General features: G+C 43.4%; 1 protein-coding gene across 3 annotated transcripts in view; it reads right to left on the reverse strand.

Annotated features, from left to right (window-relative positions):
- The window catches only part of pak4 (p21 protein (Cdc42/Rac)-activated kinase 4), a 99,855-nt gene extending 72,052 nt beyond the window's left edge, over window positions 1-27,803 (reverse strand). Inside the window, exon 1 of one of the 3 annotated variants that reach the window (XM_052044181.1) lies at window positions 27,393-27,803. The gene's annotated coding sequence lies outside the window, so the exon portion shown is untranslated. The remainder of the gene's footprint in view (window positions 1-27,392) is intronic. The other 2 variants (XM_052044179.1, XM_052044178.1) reach the window with 2 other exon arrangements.
- Between the last annotated feature and the right edge of the window lie 149 nt (window positions 27,804-27,952).

Consider the following 27,952-nt stretch of genomic DNA (forward strand, 5'->3'; position numbering starts at 1 on the left):
TAGTCTCAACAATAGCAACCATGAAACTAGTGGATTGTCAAAAAAACATTTCAGGTTTCCTTGACTTCTTTCAGGGAAGGAAATCCACCATCCTTACCTGGTTTGACCTGTGTACGACTCCAGTCCCAAAACACTAGGGTTGACCCTTAACTGCCCTCCAAGAAAGGGCAATTGGGGAGTACACAATATATACAGCACTTGTCAACAACACCCGCATCCCATGAACAATTAAAAGATAGATCAGAGGAAGAAAGCGCAGAGCTGGTACAGAGGAGGAAGAGTTTGCAAATGTAGAGATGCCATTAAAAGATAAGGCACGAGGAAGAGAGGTTGATGAGGAAAGGAATTACAGGAATTCCGTGGGATATAAAAATATTCAGCTGAGCTTCTAAGTAATGTACAACACATATGTACTGTACATTCTTTAATCTGTTGAGATCTGTCCAGGCATGGTGCAGTTCTTCAGATCTGTTGAAGTTGTTGCTGAATTTATTACTTTGATTTCTAGTTGCTCATTCAAGATCGATCATACCAATCCCAGCCATGCTTTCCCAGGGAGGAAAATGAGAACTGTCTGAGGAGCTGTGTAGAATCACAAGGGACGGTGACACCAAGTCACAGGAGGTCAGACCAAAGCTTTGGCCCATACCAGTTTTAATGAAGGTTTTCAAGAGGAAGTAGAAGAAGGTGAAAAGTTCGGTCAGGAAGTTCTGGAGAATGGAATTTATGGCAGCTGATGGTACAGCACCAATGGTAAGTAAGAGGAACTGAACAAGGAGTCAGACAAATGGAAATGCAAGAGTGGTGACAGGCCAAGAAGGATTGTTAGAGAGTTGTCCCTGGAGAGGTTTAAACACAAGGACAAGTTGTTACTGTGTCAGGAACAGAGTGATTCTCCAACTCCTCCTCCCAAGCCCTTCATCAGTGAAACAAATGCACACAGAAGTTACAAATAAACCTTAAAAACTCTCCCTCTACCAAGCAAATTCTGAATAAAGTGCTGCACAATGTTGGGAGTGTACAAACTCCCAAAAGTACACAATTTTTTCCCTTTCATATCAAAATCGCCTGGTGATCTCAGGGTCATCTGATAAGGTAGCCTGCCAAATGGATAATCACAGAATCTAAATGCAATTTTCAACCCACAGTTGGAGAACTCCAAGCACAGCAATAAACTTGGAAACACCCAGTGCTTTCCGCAAAGCTGAAAAATGCTGCACTTGCCAGAAATGGAGGCGTTGGATACCAAATCGACTTAGGGATGAGTAAATGCAAGGCTCAAGAATCTGAATACCTTCCACCTCTGGACCAAAAATAACTATGAAGTCTAAATATGTTCAATTTTAATAAGAGGTATAGCAATAAGAATATATATTCTAGCTTTATTACTTTTCTATGCATTCCCATCAAACCAAAGGCTAGTCTCAGCAACAGAGACCACTGAACTACTGGATTCACCAATAAACTTTAGGGAAAGAAATCTGGTGTCCTCAGGCCCTTAGCTGGGACAGAGGGATTTCTGACTGGGGTTTGCGTTGACCAGACCAGACAGGATGTGAGAAGGATGCTGCCTGAGCTGGGGTACGTAGAATGAAGAGTCCAAAATATTGAGAGAAATAGATAGTGGACAGCCAGCGCCTCTTTCCCAGGGCACCAATGCTCAATACAAGAGGGCATGGCTTTAAAGTAATGGGTGGGAAGTTGAAGGGAGATATCAGAGGAAGGTTTTTTTACCCAGAGAGTGGTTGAGGCATGGAATGCGCTGCCTGGGGCGGTGGTGGAGGCAGGTACATTGGTCAAATTCAAGAGACTACTAGATAAGCATATGGAGGAATTTAAAATATGTGGGAGGAAGGGGTTAGATAGTCTTAGGTGAGGTTTAAAGGTCAGCACAACATTGTGAGCCGAAGGGCCTGTATTGTGCTGTACTGTTCTATGTTCTAAGAGTCACAGTTGCAGGATATGGGGCAAGACATTTAGGGACTGAAATGAGGAGAAATTTCTTCACAGAGTGGTAAACCTGTGGAACTCACTCCTACCAAGGGCTGTAGAGGCCAAATTGCTCGATATATTTAAGGAGATATACAGTATCAGTTGGATATGGGGAAAAAGCATGAATATGGTATTGAGACAGAGAACCAGCCGTGATTATACTGAATGGCAGAGCAGCCAGAAGGTCCAAACAATCTATGGCTGCTCCTTTTTTTTAAGTTTCTATGTAACAAAAAGATCTGGCCATTATCATGCTATTATTGGTGTGAACTTGATGTGTTTCCTACACTACAATTCTGATTATACTTCATGCATTGCTTTAGAAAAGGTGCTATAGGAATACAAACCATGATTTTCATATAAAAGGCACATTGAATTTTCATTTAAAATAAGCTGCACAGTACATCACATTGGAATGTAACAGCAGTTGTTCTCAGTTCTAAGTACAGTGGTTATTTAGATGTGTTACTAGTCAATAACGTTATTACTTTGATCTCCTAGCTATTGACCAGAGTTCAGCTACAACTAAAATTCTCCATACACAGCCACTCAACCCTGGTCATACTACTGAATGGTGGCACTAAACTCAATACTTCCTGTGGATGAGAAAATGCCCAACTACCTCTTCAACGCTCAGCATTGGGATTCCAAACCCCACAGATGAAGGTCTGCCCGTGAGTGATCAGCTGCCCATTGCGATGGCAATTCTTCACAAACAGGGCAGTGGAAAATGGAAATCTCTCCTCCTGAACTGAACTTTTCAACACACAAAGCAAGCTATTTTGCTACTCAAGTATATCAAAGTGTTCAGCACAGTAGGAGATAAATGAAATCAGGATATGACTCAATCCAACAATTTCTTTTCTAAAATTTATTCGTTTCATGTGGGCATCGTTGGCGGCAGTCCATGTGATGGAACTTCTCTTGTAGTGCCATGGATGGAGGAATTCCAGGATTTAGACCCAGTGGTAATTAGGGAATGATAATATATTTAAAGTCAGGATGGTGTGTGATATGGAGGGGTATCCTACAGTGGCATTCCCATGTACCCTCAATGGTAGAGGCTGTGGGCTGGCCATGGAATAGTCAAGGGCCGAATGGCCTTCTGTTCTTGCATTTGGAGATTCACCTCTTTTTAAAAAAAATCTTACCCGCAACCCTAAAATTCTGTTCTACACTTCAACAGCGACATGTGAAATGCTGAGGGATCCTTTGTAATTTAAAGAAAACACAAATTTTTAGTTAGACCCAACTCTCCAAACTACAGCCTCATATAGTTTTTGTCAGTGTGAACATATTAGAAAAATTTTCTCTGCAAACCAACACCCAACTAAGACATGTTATTGTAGTGCAGTCAGGAAGGCGAGCTACCTCCGTGCCTCTTTACACAGAAGGCTGCATGCTTCAGAAATTCCAAGCAAACTCATCTCCAAACTCCTAGACCTGGGACTTAATACCTCTTTGCAACAGGATGCTTGACTTCCTGACCAACAGACCACACAATCAGTAAGGATAGGCAGCAACACCTCCACCATGATTATTTTCAACACTGGTGCCCCACAAGCTACATCCTCAGCCCCCTATGCGACTCCCTATACACTCATGACTGCGTGGCGAGATTCTGCTCTAACTCCATCTACAAGTTTGCAGATGATATCACCATAGAGGGCAATATCTCAAATGATGATGAGTCAGAGTACAGGAAAGAGATAGAGAGCCTAGTGACATGGTGTCATGACAACAACCTTTCCCTCAGTGTCAGCAAAACAAAAGGGTGGCACAGAAGCATAGCGGTTAGTGTGACACTACTACAGCACCAGCGATCAGGATTCGATTCCCCTCGCTGTTTGTAAGGAGTTTGTACGTTCTCCCAGTGTCTGTGTGGGTTTCCTCCCACAGGAAAGTTAACATGGGGCAGCGTGAACTCGTTGGGTCGAAAGGGCCTGTTACCATACTGTATAAATAAAGTTTTTCCAAAAGCTGGTCACTGACTTCAGGAAAGGGGGCAGTGCACATGCTCCTGTTTACATCAGTGGTGCTGAGGTCGAGAGGACTGATAGCTTCAAATTCCTAGGAGTGAACATCACCAATAGCCTGTCCTGATCCAACCACATAGATGCCACAACCAAGAAAGCTCACTAGCACCTCTACTTCCTCAGGAGGCCAAAGAAATTTAGCATGTTCCTTTCGACCCTCACCAACTTTTATCCATGCACCATAGAAAGCATCCTATCCGGAGGCATCACAGCTTGGTATGGCAACTGCTCAGCCCATGACTGCGTGAAACTGCTGAGAGTTGTGGACACACCTCAGCACATCACAGAAACTAGCCTCCCCTCCATGGACTCTGTCTACACTTCTCACTGCCTCGGGAAAGTAGCCAACATAATCAAAGACCCCACCCACCCCAGACATTCTATTCTCCTCCCTCCCAACAGGCAGAAAAGCCTGAAAGCACGTACCAGCAGGCTCAAGGACAGCTTCTACCCCACGGTTATAAGACTATTGAACTGTTCCCTAGTACAATAAGATGGACTCTTGACCTCACAATCTACCTCGTTATGACCTTGCACCTTATTGTCTGTGGGCACTTTCTCTAACTGTAATACTTTATTCAGCATTCTGTTATTGTTTTACCTTGTACTGCCTCAATGCACTATTGTAATGAATTGATCTATATGAACAGTATGCAAGTAAAATAGAGGGCTATGGGTAAGCCTAGTAATTTCTAGGGTAGGGACATGTTTGGCACAGTTTTGTGGGCCAAAGGGCCTCAATTGTGCTGTAGTTTTTTTATGTTCTATACTCTAAGACAAGTTTTTCCACTGTACCTCAGTACATGTGACAGTAATAAATCAATTTACCAACTTTTTCGATCAATCATCCATCTAAAGATGTGTTTTCTTGGCATTTACTATATTTGTCTAGTGTGGAAAAAAAAGTTCCCACTCATCAACCACAATCAAACTATTTGCCACTAAGTTACCAGTGCAAATAAACTGAAAATTTCACAAGATCTGGAAAACCCACTACATGCAACATTAGAAGTGCCATAGTGCCAGTCTCTGACCCAGAAACAGATGGGCCTGAGGAGACTTTTGATCAATTGTACCCTATAATGGACCTGCTTGGTCAAAGCAAAATCTTAGAAGCCATTGAGAGTGATGTATGGATTGAGTAAATAAGGAAGTTGCTAAGAGATGGGGTTGTTGAGGTGAATAGCACAGATATTTTCAAGAGAACCTGGAGAAGTAGATGAGGGGAAAGGGAATAGGGAGAGATGAAGCAGAGTGCAAAAAGGCTCCAATGGACTATATATCCTGATCCAGTTGGGACAAATTGCTCACTTCAGTATAAAATTGTGGATAAATACCATGGTGTTTATAGTCCCATACAGACTCATAGAATCCAAGTATGCACACAGGGTAGATTTCTAGTATGAAGTTGAGGAAATTCTTTTAAAAAACCCAAAGCGTAATAATGTTGAACATATGCACTTATAGCAAGGAGAATGGACGCAAAAATCCTGAGTGCTGATATGCCGTTTTTTTTTCCCTCTATGGATAAAAGGAGTTTATTTATCTATGTCTATTTGCAAGAAATACAGAATCAATTTAGAACTTGGAGCATAGGAGACATTTAAGAATTTAGTCTGCTGACATTCCAAGTGACTTGGGAAATCTGTTCTTTTAGCCGTACAAACCAGCCCCAGTTAATTGGGAACAATATGATTGATGAGGTTCCTTTCTTCAAGGAAAGTTCAACAGCATTCACCCCTCAAAAGGAATAATTTTCAAATTAATCAATATAAAAATCTTGATTTTTTTAAACCACTTTGATTCAGAAGAGTACAAAATAGTAAATAAAAATATTTAAAATTAATTGAATTGGGTGATCAGGCAATTGATCAGCTGTGTCTAATTGGGCAAAACACACTAGATGGGCTGTGTGCCCTCCTATACCTTTGTTTCCAACCAACATCACTTCACCAAATTATAAATGGAATGGAACCTTTTAAATGATTACAGCCTAATAGAGCTTTACTCTTTACTGAAGCAAAATGTTGTTTTGAGAAGATCTGTCCAATCACATGAATAGCCTTTTATATACCACCTTTTAAGAGAGCTTATTTAAGAGAACAGTCTAAGGCCTGACCAGCTGCGAGAAAGCTTATGGAATGGTCAGACCAGAATCAACAGTGGCACGCCACTAAGAGAATATAGATTCAAGATGTTTGGCAGAAGAACAAGTGGTGACATGAGGAAACATTTTCCACAGTAAGTTGCTGTGAATTGGAATGAACCGTCTAAAAATGCAGAGGAAGCAGAATCAATACCAATTTTCAAAGGACAGTTTTATAGTTTCAGTTTTTGGGATACATTTGTCTCTGACAAGCCCAACATCTTTTGCTCATCCTTCATTGCCTTTAAGAACTTGATGGTGAACCACCTTCTTTAATCACAGTGACAGCAATGATGATACACCTGAATGGCTACCTAGGCCATTTATGAGTCAATTAAAATGAATCAATACACAAAAAGAAAATATGCACATGGCTATGGGGAAGAAAGTGGAAGGGAGTAGAACTAGTTGGATTGCTCTTTCCCAATGCCAGCACTGGTGCAAGAGGCCAGATGGCCTCCTTTCCCTGCAGTATTGTTCTACAATTTTGTGTTATCCCCAAGTAAGCCAATCAAATCAACTTAACCACGATCAGAATATTTACCCAATATTTTCAATGGAACTACATCAAGGCAGCTTGCTGACCACATCATAGAGAAGGATGTGGTAGACCTCCATTCAGTTACAATAAAATTTTTTGCCAACACTGCAATGACACACTGGGTGGCACCTCAAACTTAAACCCACCCTCTGGGAAAAAAAATAGAACTAGCTCAGTCCACACCCTTAAATCTCATTTGAAAAAGAATATAAATATATCAAATTTTAAAAGAAAATTTTCTTCCATCAGAAGGGCTCAACCTAGAGTCCTCTTCTTTTATTGAACTTAGCTATATCTGCCTACGATAAGTTATTGCACACAAAGAAAAAAAAATCAGGAGATTGAAAAATCATTTATTACAAAAGGACTGAGTACTCAAAACTCAAGTGGTGCTACACATCAATCACATGGAAGTGCAGCAATTCAGGGAAAGTTGTTGAAATACAGGTCGGCAATGTTGCTGTAGAACAGCAGGATTCTTGGAACACAGCCAACTACAGCACTAGAAAAAAAAATCAAAAAGCATCAACAGCCTTGATGTACTGAACCTGAATTCCAAATGAACTCAGGGCATGTTAGGGTAATTAACTGCACATTGCTTGTCAGTGCTTGTATATGTAGGAAACAATGAGAGGTTCACTTTCCAAAATAGTCATCAGATTTTAAGGAGCACAAGGACATTGGAAGATTTGTGTTTAAAATTTACCTAGATTACACTGGTTCAGATTTCATGCTAGTTTCCAAGATTTGAATCTATGTGCCATCTAGCTCAGACTAGAGATTGATGAGACAGTGTTATCATCATTACAGTGTGCTCACTACTCCAGCTATAATGATTTAGCCCCAGATTTGTTTTCCATTCATTCAGGGTGACAAGCTAGTGTTATGGTATGGAATATTTTCCTATTCTGTGGTCACTTGCATTACAAGGACAGGCTGGATAGGCTGCAAGTTTTTTTTCCCCCTTAAGCATAGAAGGCTGAGAGGTGACTTTATGAAGGTTTATAAAATCATGAGGGATATAGATAAGGTGGATGGTCAAAGTCTTTCCCAGGAAAAGGAATCAAAAACTAGAGAGCACAGATTTAAGGTGAGAGGGGCAAGATTTAAGAGGGACCCCAAGAGGAAACATTTTCCACACAAGAGGGCGGTGGTAAATGGAACGAGCTGATGGAGGAAGCTGTGGAGGCGGGTATAATTACAATGTTTAAAAGACATTTAAGACAGGTACATGGATAGAAAAGGTTTGGGTTAGAAAAGGAATATGGGCCAAATGCAGGCAAATGGGCCTAGCTCAGATAGACATCTTGGCCAGCAAGAACACGTTGGGCCAAAAGGCCTGCCTAACTCTATGACTGTGCCAGGAAACACAATGAAGGTAGGAGAACTAAAATTTCTGGTACTGCCCTAACGAAATGCCTTCCCTGTAAGGCACCCTATAAAAACAATTAATTTACCCATCCTACATCACCCATATCTATGCTTACATCTCCAGTATCAACAAAATAATGCCAATGCTTTACCTACTGCCAGCATTATTAGACCAAATCTTTTTGAATACTATTCTTTTCTTAGGTCACCCCCAAAGTAAACAACTCAAGAACAACCCTTCTCCAAGTTACTCATGAAAATTAGTAATTGTTAGAATAGTTATCTGTGTACTACACCAGTCACCAATATGCAGCTGTGATTTAGTAATATTTTTTCTATTGACAAGATAAGTTGCAATTATAGCCACAAGCCTTAACTTCCCTTGTATTTAACATATTTTAAAAGGAAATCTCTTCAAGGGGATGCAGGTGAATAAAGCATTTTCCAAGGTGCCCTAAACTAAGGTTTCAAAATGGGAACTGCTTCCCCCAAAATTCACTCAAACATTTAGTCCTATTGATTTATTATTTCTACTTCATACACTTTAACACTCAGGATACCATTTCATTCATTGCATTATGCAAGTCCTGCGGGCCTTCATATTACATTCTTTGAGAATGGATGATAGACCTTGTGAAAACAGTCTTGTACTTAAGTGCTTTCTGCACTCTGTAGTTCCCTGAGTTACATTTCTCAATGGTGTGCTAACGTGGACACAAAACTACTTTACATTGTTGGAAAAAAATGGCAGCTTCAATTTATTAACCACAGATCCACCCGTGTCCTAAAGAATGCCAGGGTGCATTCAGTTTTCATATCACATCGATTACTAATGTCTACTTGTGTTATTGAGTCTCAAGCCAAAGTGTCTGGAGGCAACATGTGATCACAATCTTTACTGTGCACATTTCCTCCTCCTCCTCTGAAATTAGCAGTTCCCAAGTTATGCCCAGAGTGATCTGGTTGTCTTAACCAGCTGCATGTTACTTGTATCCTTCACTTTGGATCACATTTGTCTGCATTTGTTGCAATGCAAATTTAGGCATCATGTTTTGGGATTAGTTCAAACGATTCCATGATAAATAGCAGAAACACAGTCAAAGGTTTCATAATACCACTACATAGCATCCTATTTAATAAGCTAAAACAAAGGGAAAATAGAACGAAACTCTAGTTCACAGACCAAGATAGATAGCATAAAAACATTAATCAGCATGGCCACGATTTTGAGGAATGAAGAAATCCCTAACTGTACTTTTTGTATTTTAAACACCTCACTTCCCCTCACAAAGTCAGGTCAGTGCACACCATTCCATTCATGCTTCTCCACAGTAGTCAACTTGCAGGTATGAATCTCAACTGGAAGTGCAAGAAGGCTACTTGACCACAGAGGTATCACAACTTGGGTAGGTTCCATCCCAGCCCTCGGGTAGGTTCCATCCCAGCCCTCGGGTGTGCACTTTCCATAGGAGACCAATGAAGACATATAGAGCTCTGATTGATTATAATGGGGTACAGTTGGTCATCCCTGGGTAATGAACAAGGATGTTTTTACAGACGTCCATAAGTCAATTTTGCCCACAAGTCAGAAAATACACAAAAATCACTTGACATGGTAACCGTATCTCCAAAATATTGTAATGAATGGTATCGAAAGCACACAAGACTGATAAGAAAGAATTATCATCAAAAGTGGAGAGAGAGAGGAAACTAGTTCTGCCGTTCATGGGAATGAACATATATGCATACGTACTTCAGATTTTTGAACTTAATATTATTATGGGAGCTCGTTCATATGTAGGGGTGCCCATAAATTGGGTGTTCGTAACCCAGGGACCATAGGATATAGGAGCAGAATTAGGCCATTTGACCCAAGTCTGCTCTGGCATTCAATCACGGCTGATTTTCTTTTTAACCCCATTCTCCCACCTTCTCTCCATAATCCCTAACCCCCTTACCAATCAAGAACCTGTCAAACTCTGCCTTAAATACACCCAATGACTTGGCCTCCACAGCCCTCTGTAGCAACAAATTCCACAGATCCACCACCCTCTAGCTGAAGAAATTCCTCCTCATCTCAGTTTAATAGGGACATCCCTTTTTTCCTGAGGCTGTGCCCTCGGATGCTCAGGACGGCCTGCAATTTAACAACGGAGCTGGGGGTAGGTTTTTTTCTATTGCTTTCGACCTCTGCCCATACACTTTGTACACATTTAGAAATACAGACAGGTCAGTGGAAGCTCATTTGAAACTCTCCAACTTTTTTCTTCTGCTCTGTACTATTGTGTCTCCACTACTCCTGTAGATCAGATCAGCCAACTCAGCAGAGAGATCAAACCAGACATTTTGCAGATCGGACAGAGCACTTGAAGGCAAGAGTGTGGTTATAAGTATCTGTATATAGAACACAAACTGCTTTTGTACAAACTGTTAGTCTCCAATCAGAGTAATGACAACCCACTAACCACTACCTCTAACAGATATAATCATGTGTAAATCAATAGTTTCTCACTGAAGGGCAATTTTAGTAAGAGGATTTATTTTTAGAATATGGTATGAGATTGCTACACTTAGTACAATATGAAAGTTCAGTCTTTTCTGTATATTTTATGATAAAAGTGATAAGTAAGCCAAGCTAAAGTTCAGAAAGGGTTAAAAGATGTAGAATTTACACTGTGGGCACTTTGGTTAATTCCATGAAAGAATCTTTGGTTCAGAAAACCTTTCCAAACTCTCTCTTTGACCAAACCTTTAGTCCCCAGGCTTAATACTGGATGCAAAAGAGCTTGTTTTGTTTTGTTTTTGAAGTGGGAAGATTTTTTGTGGTCTATTGCCCACCTTACCCAATACCACCTAGGCAGGTTAACTGATGCTGCTCCTGCTGCTTGCATGATCTTGCTTTGCTCAAATTAACTACCTTGTTGGACCATCAAATTATTACCATGCTACAAAATGATGTTTTGTGGCAAAGCTCTTTGGGACAAATTGAGGGATATGAAAGGTGCTATGGAAATGTAATTTCTATTTTCCTCTCTACCCAAGTCTGATTGGCAATCATACAACTCCTCTCCTCTAAAGCATGCGGAATCCTGGACTTTATAAATAGGAACACAAGTGCTAATAAGTTATGAAAGACTTTCATAAAATACTGGTTTGGCCACTATTGCAATAAGGTGACATTTCAGGGCAGATTGTAAAGGATTTACTGAGGGTGCAGAAGAGATTTACCGAGGGTGCAGAAGAGATTTACCAAAATGATTCCAAGCTTGGGGGATTTAAGTTGCGTGGATAGACCGAATCTGGGGTTGTTCTACTGGAAGAGAGGTAGTTGCAATGGGATCTGATAGGGGTATTTAAAATCATGAAGAGTATAACAGAGTAGATGGAGAAAGACTGTTTTCATTGGCAGAAGGATCAAGAACCAAGGAACACACAATAAATGTGATTGGCAAAAGTACCAAAAGTGACACAGGAAAAGATTATATTTTAAGCAGCAAGAATGCACTGCTGGAGTAGCAGTGGAAGCAGATTTGCAGCAGCTTTCAAAACAGAGATAGGTATCATTTATTGCTTCTGAAGTGTAATAATACTTACTAAACTGCTAATATTTCATCATAAGCAGAACATCTTCAATGAAAAGAAACAGCTAGTTTTAAGCAAACGAATTCCATTGACCCAAAATGCAGCCCTCTAAACTATGCACTTTTGGTTTTAAACTTTTCCCCAAAGACTCGCAAATGCCAAAGTAGAAATGTCCAGAATGTTTTCTTTAGCTTTGACAGCCACAATTCCAACAAAACACCACCCAAGATTGAGAGTAAATAAATATACAAGCAGTAAAACAGTTACACCCTTCTTCCCCTCCCCAGCACCAAGGATTTATTTCTTTTATTTTACAGAGAGGGACATGAAAGTTTATTTCTGGCCTTAAACGATTTTCAGAACCTACACCGCCATGACCTCAAGATGACGAGACACAGACTCCAGCAACATGCTGTTCCTGGGTTTATTACTTGCACTCAGCCAGCTTTCCCTGTGTTAGCAGTGGCAGTGAAGAGAAGAGTGAGTGATTCCTTATCTAGAAGGTCTTCTGCACACTAAATCTGCTTGTCCAGCACAGACTCCAGGTCAGACTTGAAACCTCCTGCTCTGGTTCCATTCTTGAAAGGAGACATGATCTCAATGATGATCTCAAAGGAACTGTGTTAATAAAAGAACTCATTCACATCAAAAGACGTTTAACAGTCACTTTTGAAGCACAGCTGCTAATTCCCAATTCTGGTAGGTGTTAGACAGGAGTACAGGCATTGAAAACCTGGAAAATTGTTCCTTTATAACTTGTGCATCATGACACAGAAGCATGCTATTCAATCCATCAGGTGCATGCCAGCTTCTAACAGAGAAATCCCTTCCCCCCTCTCATTTCCCTGCATCCTGCAAGTTATTTTCTCTCTCTTTCATACCCATTAACTATCTTTTGACTCTGTTGCCATTTACCCACACTTTACAGTAGCCAATTAACCTACTAGCTCATCTTTGGGATGTGGGAGGAAACCAGAGCACCAGGGGGAAACGCACGCATTCACACAGAGAACCTGCAAACTCCACACAGACAGCACTCAGGTCAGGATTCAACCTGCCACTGGAGCTGTACTGACTGCTACACTACCATGCCACCTCCAGTTACAGTAAGTGGGCTTCACTAATAAGGCAAAGATTTATTGTCCATGTGCCTCATTCTTGGCCCACAGCTGAGCCTCTGAGGGTTACAACCGCAATTCTGCTGGAGGTGGTGTTCTGAGATTGTCACCTGGCAATATATTTCCAAGTCAGAATGGTGTACAGACAGTGGTGGTCCCTTGTGCCTGCTAAGGTGGTAGAGATTGCAAGGTTAGAGTAGCCTTGGCAAGTAATTGCAGTCCATATTTTAGAAGGTGCATACTGTAGACACAGTGGAGAGTGTGACCCTTTAGTAAGGAGAATAGTGTGTGACTGCAGAGCAGGTTCAAAGCAGTACCAGCTTTCAGGAGATTCTATGCCCTCAATAAGTGCAATGAAATCCAGGATAGAGTAACGGGAGGCAAAAACCATAGGAATGAATCAACAACTGAACGTTTGAAGGAGCTGCAAGCTTGCTCAGGATAGAGAAACTAAAATAGCCCCATCTCACATTTTCCTTCTGATCTTGTAAGACAGAAGCATGATGTATTTACCCACCAGGCAATTGGGAAAATCCATCAAATTAAACTATTAAATTCATTTGGACTACATGCTTTGAGATGTCAGATTTTTCATCCTTAAAATGAATAATGTAATCTAAGGGGAAATAGTAATCAGCAGGTTGTTTTAGTAAAGGCGCTTACCCTTATTAAAACTGAGGGAATACATTAAACACCTGTTCTAATCAAAATTGTTGGCTTGTTCTGAATGGATGGGTTAAATGGCTTTTTTCCTCTGTACTGGCACAGAAGTTACAAAGACAATGTCCTCTTGAGCACTGCAATTAAGAAACTGATAACCTTCTAGAGCTACATATCTCTTGCCCACACAAACTAGCTAGATGGACCATTAAGGGAAACCCAACCCAAATCAAAGTTTTTTTTTTGGAACATATGCATCTTATACCACAATGATAACATGTCCCACTTCAGGAGAATCTTCTTCATCCAGTATGTGGCTAGAATGTGGAACTGTTCCTCTATGGAGTTAAGGCAAATAGATGAAATTACATATAAGGAAAAGGTATGGTAGATGTCAAAAGGAGGTGATGAAGAGGTTGAGGAGGCTCCTGTGGCGTGTAAATGTGAATTCAGGCTGAATAATCCATGCTGTACATTCTAGGTCTGTCTTAATTCAACAAAATGAAGATAAATACAACAACTTGTACACAAACAGGTACCCAACACATGCTCCTTTTAAAAACTACTTGGCAGTGGTGGGGATGAGGCAGGGGATTAGATGAAAGCAGTTTTAATGCCTTTGGTATGCATGCATACTCTGATAGCTAGAGGTAGGGAAAAGACCTGCACAGAATTTTTGATGCAATTCTTATACTCGAGAATGTTAATTTCCAGTCTGTGGCACAACATTAATTTCAACCGAAAGTTTAACATTTCCTACAGTGGGGGCAGTTTACTTTCCCACCACTGGTCAATGGGGAATTGATTTCTTTCTACTTCAGTAGCTGCACAGTCTCAAATGAACAGCAAATCTTGTCTTTGAAATATTCCTAAAAGTTCTGCAGCAAAGTAAAGGGTGGGAAGGCGAGGACATGGAGGCAAACAGGAAGAGTTAATTTCCAAACACCAATAGCAAAAGATAGGAGTTCATTCTATGTTCGCTTGCTTTAACCTGTACTTCATTAATTGAACAAAAGCTTTTGGCTTTTTAGGTAGTGATCCAGCCACTTCCCTACAGAAACTGAGAGGTTAACTCTGATATCTGGGCAGACAAGAAACACCAGGAAAGACCCAAAAGTAGGATGTAGTACGTTTTCAGTACGGACTGTAGGCGAAGCAAGATGGGGCCAGTGGGGGGGGGGGGGTTAGGGGGGGGATGGGGGGAAGAGAATCAACTTTCATCATCAGAAAAGCCAATGGAACAAGCATCTTTAGCTTCCATGAAACCATCTCAAGTTAAACACATCTGTTGAAAATGCCTCATTTTTCCAATGAACACCTGCAGTAGATTATATTTCAGTGCTCAACTGCAGCACATTTGGCCATTTTACTTGGCAGTTTCAACGCTTCTGTAAAGGTTACGAGAGGAAAATTCCAGTGTCTAAACACATTCACCAACTGAAGTCTCTCAAAGGGAAAAGACATAAGCAAGCTGGTAAAATCCTCGCCAAGTTCCTTCTAGTCCCAGTTCCATTATAAAAGAGCTTCCATGGATCCAAACAGGCAAACAAGTACTTGCATTTATGCAGCATCTTCAACTTAAAAAATCCCGGGGGAGTATCGTGCAGAACACTTGACAGACCAATCAATGAAAAACTATTTTGCTTATTTATCTTTGATAGTAGCATTTTTGAAATATTTTAGCCCAAATCTGGAATGCACAGTGAGATCTCCCAAGCCATTTTTTTTTGCACATCATGTCCATTCCTCAGCTTCCTAATTCTGCAACACCTTGGTTCCTAGTTAAGCAACACTTTTTTTTAAAAGAATTCGCATATCTTTTTTAAATCCCTCTATAGCCTCTCTGCCAAGTCTACAACCTTCTCCAGTCCTACATCCCTTTGAGATCCCTGTGCTCCTCCAATACAGACCTCAATGTAACTGTACTGTGTAATGAATTGACCTGTACGATCGGTATGCAAGTCAAGTTTTTCACTGTATCTCAGTACAAGTGACAATAATAAACCAATACCTGTGCCTAACCTCTGGAATTATCACCTAAACCTAGCAAACTATTTTTCCTACTTTGACCAAACTTTTGGTCAGCTGCTTAACATCGTGCATCAAATTTTACTTGAAAACTCTCAGAGTCAGAGTACTACAGCACAGAAACAGGCCCTTTGGCTCATCAAGTCCATGCCAATCTGATCTGCCTAGTCCCATCTACCTGCACCCGGACCATATCCCTCTAAACCCCTCCCATCCACGTACCTATGCAAACCTCTCGTAGATGTTACAATTGAGCCCACCTCTAACACCTCAACTGGCAGCTCGTTCCACACTCGCACCACCCTCTGAATGAAGAAGTTTCCCCTCAGATTCCCCTTAAATATTTCACCTTTCACCTTAAACCTATGACCTCTAGTTCTAGTCTCACCCAACCTTAGGGGGAAAAGCCTACATTCATTCACCCTATCTATACCCCTCATAATTTTGTATACCTCTGTAAGATCTCCCTCATTCTCCTGCGCTCCAGGGAATAAAGTCCCAACCTATTCAACCTATCCCTGTAACTCAGGCCCTCAAGTCCCAGCAACATCCTTATAAATTTTCTCTGCACTCTTTCAAGCTTATTGATATCTTTCCTGTAGTTAGGTGACCAGAACTGCACACAATACTCCAAATTCAGCCTCACCAACATCTTGTACAACTTCAATACAAATCCCAACTCCTGTACTCAATGTCCTGACTCATGAAAGCCAAAGTGCCAAAAGCTCTCTTTACGACCCTATCTACCTGTGACACCACTTTCAAGGAACTATGGATCTGTATTCCCCGGTCCCTTTGTTCTACTGCACACCTCAAAGCCATATCATTTACTGTGTAAGTCTTACCCTGGTTTGTTCTCCTAAAGTGCAACGCCTCACACTTGTCTGTATTAAATTCCATCTGCCATTTATCAGCCCATTTTCCTAGCTGGTCAAGGTGACACTGCAAGCTTTGATAGCCTTCTTCGCTCTCCACTATGCCCCCAATCTCAGTGTCATCTGCAAATTTGCAGATCCAGTTTACTACATTATCATCTAAATCATTAACATATACGATAAACAACAATGGACCCAGCACTGATCCCTGCAGAACACTAGTCACAGGCCTCCAGTCAGAGAGACAACCATCTACTACCACTCTCTGGCTTCTTCCGCTAAGCCAACGTTGAATCCAATTGGCTACTTCATCCTGACTGCCAAGCAACTCAACTTTCTGGAGTAGCCTCCCATGCAGGACTTTGTCAAAGGCCTTGTTAAAGTCCTTGTAGACAACGTCCACCTTCTTGGTAACCTCCTCGAAGAACTCTAAGAGTGGTTAGACATGACCTACCACGTACAAAGCCACTCCCGCGAAGGGCTTGGATATTTTGCTAGGTTAAGGAACCAATAGAAATATAGCCTGCTCCTTTAAGGCTAGAATTATACCCAGGTCCCACTGGTTCCTATAAAAGTTTCATTTGGTTGAGGCACAACGTGCACATCACATTTTATTTTATGGATTGATGTCCATGCAATTAAAAAAGGGAAAGGCATTTAGGTAAAGTATCTGAGACAGTCTTCCACTTGCATTGAGATAGAAGCCTTTGACGTTAGATGCCGAAACAGGTCTTCGTGAGTATCAGTTGTCCCTCTGTCACAACCCATGAATATGTTAGATCATTATCACAATTAAGAGAAGCAATGTTCAAAGCTAGTTTGAAGGAAGAAGTTTAGTCCAGAAATTACTGGAGCACGAGGGAAATTCACAGTCTACAGACAGCATCTGCTTCATTGCAATTATTTCCACACTCACAATACCACAGTAAAAAAAAATTCAGAGGCACCCTATCCAATGCACAGCCCATACAAAAGTTCAAGCAGCAGTACATCAGAGATGCATATCTGCTGATGGAAGCTGTCTTCTTTCAAAGCTCCAACAAATGCTTGAATAACCAAAAACTAACACATTACATTACAAATCAATATGATGCGACATTAGGACTTCTACACAGAGCTAGGGTTCATCATCTGGACATTTATCCTGCGACTCGGTCTCTGCAGCAGCTGCAGATACCCACACACCAGCAGCACCACCAATGTACTCCGAAGCACTGAAAATCCACCAATTAAACTGAAAAATTACACTAACGAAGATTTTTAACACTTACAAATAGTACATAAACTGCTCAAAAGAAAAACACCTGTTACCCCAATTCAAAGGTAAGTCAATGTCACATAATCAGAATGAGCTGAAGAGTTTCTAAAGGCAAAAAACTAAAAACATCATCATATCATTAGGTATGACATAGTAATGAATGATGGGCACCCAAAGCACTTTAGGCAAACAATAATGCCTGACTAATGCCAAACTCATGTCCAAACCTGTAAAAAGATTTGTTGGACATTTTGATTGTTGATTTCTACAATGGTTTTGTTTTGTGCTATCAAATTGGCAAAAAACTTCTCAAACACCTGATTTCAATCAATGGCAATTATATCAACCAGCTCCACACCAGTCCACATAGACTTCCAATAGGGCTTACAGAACAGAAAACAGAGAGCAGGAATTGCCAGCCACTTTACCTGCCTTACTCAGCCTACTGTTGCATGTCCCTTTTTGCCACCACTCAGCAAAGGCCAGGGGGTTAGGTGACAACAATTAATATTTATGTAGCACCTTTTAAGCAGGAAACAATGAGGTATTTCACATAACCCTTGGAATCATGGCAAGCAGCTACACAAGACAACAGGGAAGATGGCCAAAGGTTGAGCATCTTAACGAAAGATGTTTAGGAAGGGAATTCCAGAGCTCATAGCCCTGATAGCCAAAAGCACAGCAGTGACAGAAATCAAGGATGCTTTAGAGACTGGAAATGGAGATCAGACATTTTAAGAGACGAAGGGGATTACAGTGAGAAGGAGGGGCAAGACTACGGAGGGGTAACTTTAAATAATCCTGTTATGAATGGCTCAGAATCACACACAGATTGGATTGGACCTCTTGAGCTAAAAATCTTGGAGATGAGGCATCTCCAAAGGTGGAATGGGCAGGGCATTTCCAGCAACATATCTTTGCCTTGCTGGAGTAATACAGCATGGAAACAGGCCCTTCTGCCCAACTCATCTGTGCCGACCAAGATGCCCATCTGGAGCTAGTCCCATCTGCCCACGTTTGGCCACCTCCCTCTAAACCTTTCTTATGCAATGTACCTGTCCAAATTTGTTTTTAAATGTTGTTGTCATACCTACCTCAACTACTTCCTCTGGCAGCTCGTTCCATGTATCCATCACCCAGATCTAAAAACAAGCCTGACTGCATTGCTCCTTCCACAGACCACATGGAGCGCAGAAGAATGAGGGGAGACTTGATAGAGGCTTACAAAATTATGAGGGGTATAGGCAGGGGTAAATGCAAGTAGGCTCTTTCCACCTAGATTAGGAGAGATAAGGATGAGAGGACATCGCCTTAGGGTGAAAGGGGAAAGGTTTAGGGGGAACATTAGGGGGAACTTCTTCACTCAGAGAGTGGTGGGAGTGTGGAACAAGTTGCCATCTGATGTAGTAAATGCGGGTTCACTCTTAAGTGTTAAGAATAAATTGGATGATACATGGATGAGAGAGGCCTGGAGGGTTATGGACTGGGTGCAGGTAAATGGGACTAGCGGAAATAAAGTTTCGGCACAGACTAGAAGGGCCGAATGGCCTGTTTTTCTGTGCTGTAGTGTTCTATGGTCTCCAAAATGTTTATCAACTCTTTCACTGAGAAGATGTCATGATCTCAGTCTCGCTACTACTCAAGACAGCCATTGCCTCACGTAATTCCACGGAAAGATCCCTTCTCACCTCATGCCACAGTAGGACATGGACGGACACATTCAGTTTCTGCTGCAGGCAGGATGATAAACTTGAGCTCACGGCTGTAACTTTTCCGATTCTAGTTGCTGAGCTTCCTCCAGGTCCAAGTGCCCACACAGATCAGAAACACAAATCAGTTCAACAAAACAGGATGCTGGAGGAAACCATCTGTTATCCATTTCCCCCCACAGATGCTGCTCGAACCCACTGAGTTCCTCCTGTTTCGTTGCTTAAGATTCCAGCATCTCCATTCGAGGCGCTCGTGCAGTTTAAAATACCCTGCCCATCGTTAATGGTGGCACTTTACTTCCAGTTCAGTGTTCTGTAGCACCAATTAAGTAATACAATTCTCAAAACCTGAACGCTACATGGCCCAGCCATACAAACAAAAAAGCTTTTCATGCGTAACCTCAGTGGTTTTGCACCATAAAGTAACACACTCTAATCAGAAACTGATGAGAGTCCGCCAAGATATTCAAAGGTCTTTCATCATGCTTCTAAGCGTTGTGAGAAAAGTTTAACACCTAATAGAGAGGTAACATTTGATGTGTAATTATCTATCTTTAATGCGAGATGTGTTAAGAAAATAGTAACAGTCAGTTGTCTTGTGAATTTCTCACCTTATAGCAACACCAATTCCCTGCAGTACCGACTGTGCAATGTCTCTGTTAACTCTACAAGGTCTTCATTGTGTACGAGCCTCGACCCACAGAATCAACTGTGGGGAAATGACTCGTGTGCGATTTCTAGACAAGCAAACTGTAAGAGGGTGTAATAAAACAGTATTCCCAACAGGAGGGGCAAGCTGCAGTTAAGAGTGCAGAAGAAAATACTTGGATATAAAACAGGAACACAAGAAATAGCAAGTCTTTCAGGTCCTTGTGCTCTCTACCACTCACTACAACTGTGGCTGATCTTTTATACTTTCCTCTACTGACCCATCGGACTCTTAATTCTCCAAAACTATTCACTTTTGTCTGGATAATATTCAGAAACTGAGCCTCCACCCCTCTACTGGGTAGAGAATTCCAAAGGTTCACTGTGTCTTGGGCGAGGAAATCTCTCTGCTGAATGCCGGCCCTCCTGGCTCTAAGCACCCCAGCCAGAGCAAACATCATCCCGGCATTTACCCCGGAAGCTCTGGGCTGGTTTCAGGGAGAACAGTGCCTACAGCAGGTTCCAGAGTTTGCACAGATAAATCTGACTCTCACTGCTACTGGCAGTCACGGACAATGCCCTTCTCAAGGTGCCCACAGTTCTTCCTTCAGGAGACGAGGGAAGGGTTGGTGGAGAAAGGTGGGGGCAAATGCAAAGAGAGTTTGTGAAAGGGGATCAGGAGGTTGTGGGCACCAAGTATTGTTCACTGCTCTGAACCAGACAAGTGATCTGCGAATGTTCTGACGTCCAAAGCTTGCAGCAACAACCCTGAACCAGCAACCGATGAGCCCAAATTAGTACAGAAAGGCAACAGTGATCCCCTGCTGAATCAACACAGGATGGTGCTGCTGGAGGAACTCTTGGATTCTTAGCGCAGTTGGCGATCTGGTTACACCGCTTGGTGACTCGGAATGCACTGACCTGATGATGCACTGTGCTAATAGTCCACGCTCACATGCTGTGAAGGCACAGAACCAGAGCTGCAAACGTCGATAGAAGCCGCAAATGGGTATTCAATAGCGCAATGGAAAAACATTACCAAGTGGGAGAGTCCAGAAACATCAGATAGTTGTTAATAAATTCAAAAGGGAATTCAAGAGAAACTCCGACACAAGAGATTCTGTCCCGGTGAAGGGTCTCGACCCAAAATAGATGCTGCCTGACCTGCTGAGTTCCTCCAGCATTTTGTGTGTGTGCTGCTCAAGAGAAACTCCATTGCCCAGAGCTCCGAGACTGTAGAACTGAAGCTAATCACACTGACAAACTTATGGGATAGGTCAATCATACTGAGGGAGTAAGGAGAAGGTTATGGTGATGGGATGAGATGGAGGGGCAAGAGGAAGCTTCTTGGCAGCATCAACAATGGCACAAACCTGTTCGACTTATTCCCGTCCTGTAAAATTCTTTATGTTGGAAGCAGGACTGTTCATTGTTATCAGGAGCCTGGGCAAGGAATAATTATAAAATGGTGCAGTGTTGGAGCACAATAAGCCAAACATCCATTGTGTTATTGAGACTCAAAAGCAAATATCTGGATCAACCGTCCAGTGCAGTGAAACGCTGCGCTGTCGGATGGAACACTAAACTGAAGCTCCTGTCAATATTCTTGGGTAGACTTAAGAAAATTCCACAGCAATGAGCAGCAGAGTTAGCGTATCCTTGCCAATCTCTCTTTCAACCAATAATTGTAAGATTAACTAGTCATTCTCACACTTCTTTCTGGGAGTTTGCTGTACTTAACATGGCTGCTTGATTCATGCAACAGTGACTGCACATTTCATTGGCAGTAAAGTGCTTTGGGACATTACAGCAAGGATGTGAAATCTTTTTCCTGTGTTGTAAACAGCAATGATTTCAGGTGAATCAGATTAAAGGATTACACCATGGGGAACTGATGATTATAAACTCAGGTAAAATCCTCTAACACAGAGCCACATTTAGTGCCTTACTGCACTGCATAAACTGGAATCCCCCATTGTCCAGTCTGCACGATACAGCTGTTTGTTTTGGCCTTGGAGATTTACAAGATCACGAGGGGCATAGATAAGGTGAATGTTCACAACCCTTTTCCCAGGGTAGAGGAGTCTAAACTAGAGGGCACATGTTTAAAGTGAAATTTAAAAGGGATCTGAGGGGCAACTTTTTAAACACAGAGGGTGGTGGATACATGGACCGAGCTGCTGTACGAAGTGGTAGAGGGAGGGACAATTACAAGGTTTAAAAAAACATTGAGGCGGATTTAGAGGGGGTACGGGCTAAAGGCAGGGAAATGGGACTAGCTCAAGTAGACAACTTGGTCGGCACAGACAAGTTGGGCTGAAGGGCCTGCTTCTGTGACTGGAGTTAGACAATGCTGAGATCTGGGTAGAATCAGCAAAGGGTGAAGTGCCTGAACAAAACCTAAACCCTCACAGAGAGAGGCAGATGCCTGGAACGAGCTGCTGGGGGAGTAGTGAAAGCAGATACGATAGTGGCGTTTGAGAGGCTGTCACACAGACACATGAATATGCAGGGCGTGGAGGGATGTGCACCACGTGCAGGCAGAATTAGTTTAATTTGGCATCATGTACAGTGCAAACTTTGTGGGCCGAACAGCCTGTTCCTGTGCTGTACTGTTTTGTGTGCTAACAAGCTTGCATACAGATGGAGGTTTAAGATCTACACGCTACAGCTGAATGGGGCATTGGCACTAGCTGGATTACATGGACAGAGCTGCTGAAATCCTACAATCAAGGGGAAAAACATCTTGTTTAAAACAAGTATATCCAGGTGCTTTAAGTAAACCACCACAAGCTTAAGGAATCCAGCTTCATTCAGTGACTTGCATTTATTTAAATCCCGCTTCACAGCAAATGGATTCCAAAGAAACATTACTTTGAAGTTTGATCCTGGTCTCCCCAGATCCCTGCCACTTCTGCTTGACGTGACGTCACATTTGCTGGACAACTTATCCAATGCACTTTGCAAATGTAAACAATACCGAGATTAAGTGCAGGCCTTTATCAGGCCCTTGCTCCAAATCGCCAGCCTCCCTGTAATTAAAATGCCATTACCTTCATTCCCAAGGCTGGCTTTCCTCACAGTGGATCTGAGACCATTCCCAAAGGAAAATAAACGTTAGTCTCCATCATTTCAGGTGTGCACACTTGGGGAGGAGGATTAAAACAAAGAACTGCATGAAGTGCCAAGCTGATCTCAAAATACAATCAGCACTACTGTGGGAAGATAAGGAACTTTTATTTCGGAGTTGGCTGGCTCGGTCGGAGATTTCTTACCCAACTCAGAAAGTTGTTTTCTTAACTCTGGCGAGTTAATTCAAACATAGGCAAGAGTAACGCGGTGTGTTGAGGAGGAGCCACTCACTGCCTGGGAATTGAGAGCCTGGCTGGGGTAAAGGGTCACGTGGATTTACAGGTGGAGTGATATTGTCCAGGAGGTAGTAATGCAGGTCAATGAGGCTCATCTTGGCAACCTCTAGCTCTGGAACTCCCCAGACTCTCCACTTCTGGTCTCTGGTTTTACCCCAAACTTTAATCCATCACCAGCTGTAAAGGTTATACAATCTAGAATTCCCTGCCTCCTCTCCACCCTAATCTCTCCTTTTGTGGCTCAGCATTTTTGTTGAACACACTCCTGTAAGGCACCTTGGAATATTTTTGAAATGTTATATAAATGCATCTTATTTTTTGCTGCTGTTTGTAGGGATGGGGAAACAGGGGTACAGTTGTAGGGGTCAGAATGAAACCAAGCAGTGAATTATAAAAGTTTCCACATCAACTTTCCACAATTAAGTCCAGCAGAGCTGTTGCTAATTACAGTAAGGGTCATTGCAAGCTTCTCAGCTTCCCTAATGAAAAACAATTTGCCTTGCCTTCGATAAGAATCTAGATTGCTTGGAACAAACTAGGGAAACATTCCCCATCTTGGCACATCTCTGCTGGAGAGAGTTAATGTGGTCCTGAATTCTAGCTAATTCCTTCAGATGGAAGTATACAAGCATCATGGTAGGACTACACTTCAGACGGCAGAGGATCTAGCCAACAGACAAGTTTGATCAACCCAGACACTGTGATTTGCCATCCTAAGACAACAGTAAAACAAACAAGGACAATGATAAACAGACATTACTGTTTGCCCCATTTTGAACAGTTAATTTAAACTGGAATGAGAAAAAGGACAGATGCTGGAAATCCAAACTAAAATAAACTTAGTTTGAACACCCTAGGAGTCACACAACAATTCCCGTCAACAGGAACCTTGGCCAGAGACCACACCCCACTCAGCTCTTCTGCCATGTCCCACCCCAGCTGCAGCTTCACTAACTTGAGTCCTTTCATGTTTCAGAATTAAACCTTGACCTTCTCTCTCAGCCCTGGTTACTAAACTCACATTCCAGATGTCTATAAATCACTTTTCTGTTCCAATGAAACCTCTCAACACACTCCCAAATTTTCCCTCCAAAGGAGCCAAAACTCTCCAACCATTTTAAACCTGGAATAGACTTTCCCCTTTCCCCTTCCCATTGTAATTACTACTGCACACGTTCCTTTGTTTTATTGGCCATGCCAGGGACGTCCGAACCATCATTCCTGGCTTCCAACAACGTGAAAGAACAATCCCAGCAACGCAGCCCAACTGCACTCACATACTAGCTTTTAAGTTTTAATCTGGCAGGTTTGGAGATGGGTACTTAGGCTGCCTCACTGACAGAGAACAGCAGTAGAAAGTAGAGAGAGCCTTCAGTATTCCATCATTGCAGACAACCCAGAACAAAAACTCAGACATATTTCTGCACCCATACTCTTAGTCAAGATAACAAGACAGCAACGAGATAAACCGAGGGGAAGTCAGAGGTAAAGGGGAGCTTTCAGTGAAAGCAGAAAGTGATGGGAACAGCGATGAGGTCCGGCAGAGGTGTAGGGGAGGAGGGGAGTTGAAGTTTTGGGTCCCCGTTCTTCTTCACTCTCAATTCCTGCCCTCTCACTTCACAGCTGCAACTCGGTGGCACTCTCTGCTGCTCTCTCCTGCCACTTCTTCCTCCACTGCTCACACTTCCCATTAATTCTCTATCTTTATTTTACGATACCTGCGGAAAACAGACTTAAAAGTCCATTCAAATCATTAGGTTTGTGATGCCATTTCAGTAAGAATGGCAACTATCTTTTTAATAAATGTCACCCCTTTCTCCATATTAATTGCTTCCAACCTGTCCAGCTCCCTTTTAAACATCCACATTGATTCTGCATTGACCATCTCCAGTACTCTCTTTTTTGAAGACTTCAAGTTTAGTCAGCTTCATTTACACTTTCAAAATCTGTTGCCTTCTCAGATTTGCCTTACCAATCCATCAATTAATTCCCTTTATTTTATTTGGACCAATCACTGCTGTTGACATGTATACACAAGGCTTGTCTCACATGTGGGGGGAAAGAGGAGGGCAAGGAGCATGTGTAGTGCTAATTCCAACTCCCACAAGGGTCAGTGGTTCAAGCTCCCCTCCAATTAGTTGAGCCACAACCTAAAGCCTCAGTCCACAGCACACTGTCAGAAAAGCCATCTTTTTGGTTATTCCAGAACCCAACCTGCCCGCACAAGTGGAGTAAAAGATTCAGCAGCAAGAAAATTCAATACTTAACCCAGACAAAAACAGATGATCCCGTCATCATCCCATTACCATTTACAGATTTGGAATGTACACACTTGGCCTGCTATATTTCCCAGCATGCAACACTCACTACACTTTGGGAATTTCATTGGGAGGAATTCACTTTGGGACATTATAAAATGGGTTGCAGAAATGCATTGTTTTTTTTAAATTTCCCAGCTCTGCATCCAATGCATTGCAACCCATACACAGTTTTCCTTACTCATTTCATTTCCAGACTCAAGGACAGCTTCATCCCCACTGCTATCAGACTTCCGAACCAAGGGTCTACTTCAGACCACGACAGCAGTTCACTCTTGGATTTTGCTAATCAAGTTAATAAACCCGTTACAGATCAACGGATGGGCTTGTACGCAGTTTCATCAGGACATTGATTACACATATTCCAGTCGTAATTAGTGGACACACCAACTGCACAACACACAGCCTGGAAGTGAACAGCTGCCTGAAACAGCTGCCTCAAGGATCTCCACAGTACAACTCACCGTCTTGTTTATCCATCAGGTTGCACAAATTGATTCCAGAGTTACGTTGCACAACTTAATACATTTGTAGAACTACACAGAACATCTGGAGGCCATTCACCTGGTCGTACTGATGTCAGCCCTTTGAAAATTTCCCATACTTCTCCTTTTGACAATCCGGAGGTCTGCCTTGCAATTCACTTATCTGTTAGTTTTGTATTTACACGTTACAACGAAACAAATTTCACTTCTTCTCTGTGCAACTGTAAATATATTTCTCATCTCCACCTACCAAGGCTCCATCCTCCAATTCCACATCCTGTTTCAACCGCTCCATCACCTTAGTCACCAGAGTGAAGAAATCAAAGCGATTTACCACCACGTAGCAAGTATTTTATATAATTTTGCTTTTATTAATATCAGCGTTACTAAAATCACTCATTTTCCCCGTCACACCCCTTCCACACTGCTCTCCCCACACTCCTCACTGAAGCAGTTACAGATCTGCCCACTGTTGTACCACTGCACAGAGCCATTTCACGAACCAAGCACCACCCTCAGCCCACCCACCCCCACCACCCAACACGTTAGATTCGGGGCGCGGGCACCAGCAAAAACTCCTGATGTGTATTCCCCCTCCAAAGCATTTACCCCTTTCTCTGACGCGCACACTCCCTACGTTCCTCTCCCTCCCCTCCCCTCCCTTCTTACCCCCACTACCTCCCACCCCTCCCCTTCACCCACCCCCACCCCCCACCTACTCCCCCTCCAACCACCCCCAAACCCCACCCCCTCCCCTTCACCCCACCCCCTCCCCCTCCAACCACCCCCAAACCCCACCCCCTCCCCCCCACCCACTCCCCCTCCAACCCCACCCCCTCCCCCTCCCCTTCACCCTCCCCCTCCCCTTCACCCTCCCCCTCCCCCTCCCCCTCCAACCACCCCCAAACCCCACCCCCTCCCCCCACCCACTCCCCCTCCAACCCCACCCCCTCCCCTTCACCCACCCCCCCCTCCAACCCCACCCCCTCCCCTTCACCCACCCCCCCTCCAACCCCACCCCCTCCCCCTCCAACCCCACCCCCTCCCCTTCACCCTCCCCCTCCCCCTCCAACCACCCCCAACCCTACACCCACCCCTCCCCCACCACCTCATCCTCTCCTCCCTCCTCACCCCTCACCCTCATCACTCCCCCAACTCCCTCCACTCCCCCTCACCTCACCCCACCCCACCCCACTCCCTCCCCCCTCACTCACCCCTCCCCACTCCCCCCTCACTCACCCCTCCCCCCTCACTCACCTCACTCACCTCCTCCTCCTCCTCCGGTCCCGCTCACCGCCGCATCCGGGAACCACAAACCGCACGCGCCGCATCCGGGCAACCGGTTCACCAGGGCGACGGGACCGACCAACTCCGCCCCGGGGTGGGGGGGGGGGGGGGGGGGGGGGGGAAACCGGGACAGACCAACGCCGCCCGGGGGGGGGGGGGGTGACCGGGACAGACCAACTTCGCCGGGGGGAGGGGGAAGAGCCGCCCTCAGGGTTCTCCTCTCCCCCTGACCGGGAAAGGTTCGCCTTTTTCGGCCGCCACCGTTCCCGACCGCGGCGGGCCGCTGTGTGACCGTGACTGAGGGGCTTCCCTTCAGGCCGCCGCCGCCGCCGGTCTCTGCTCCCCTCTGGCGGCCGCGGACGGAGCTGCAGGCACCTCGGTCCGTCCCAGCGGCGGACCCCACCCACCCGGGTCCCTCCCGCTCCGCGCCTCCCCCGGCGGGTGCGAGATACGGGAGCCGGAGGCTTCTCCATGGATTGTCACCTTGTCGTGGTGGAGAAGCTTGTGTGGTCCTGAGATGCCAAGAGCGA

Source organism: Pristis pectinata, chromosome 35, assembly GCF_009764475.1.
Source record: "Pristis pectinata isolate sPriPec2 chromosome 35, sPriPec2.1.pri, whole genome shotgun sequence".
Lineage (NCBI taxonomy): Eukaryota > Metazoa > Chordata > Chondrichthyes > Rhinopristiformes > Pristidae > Pristis > Pristis pectinata.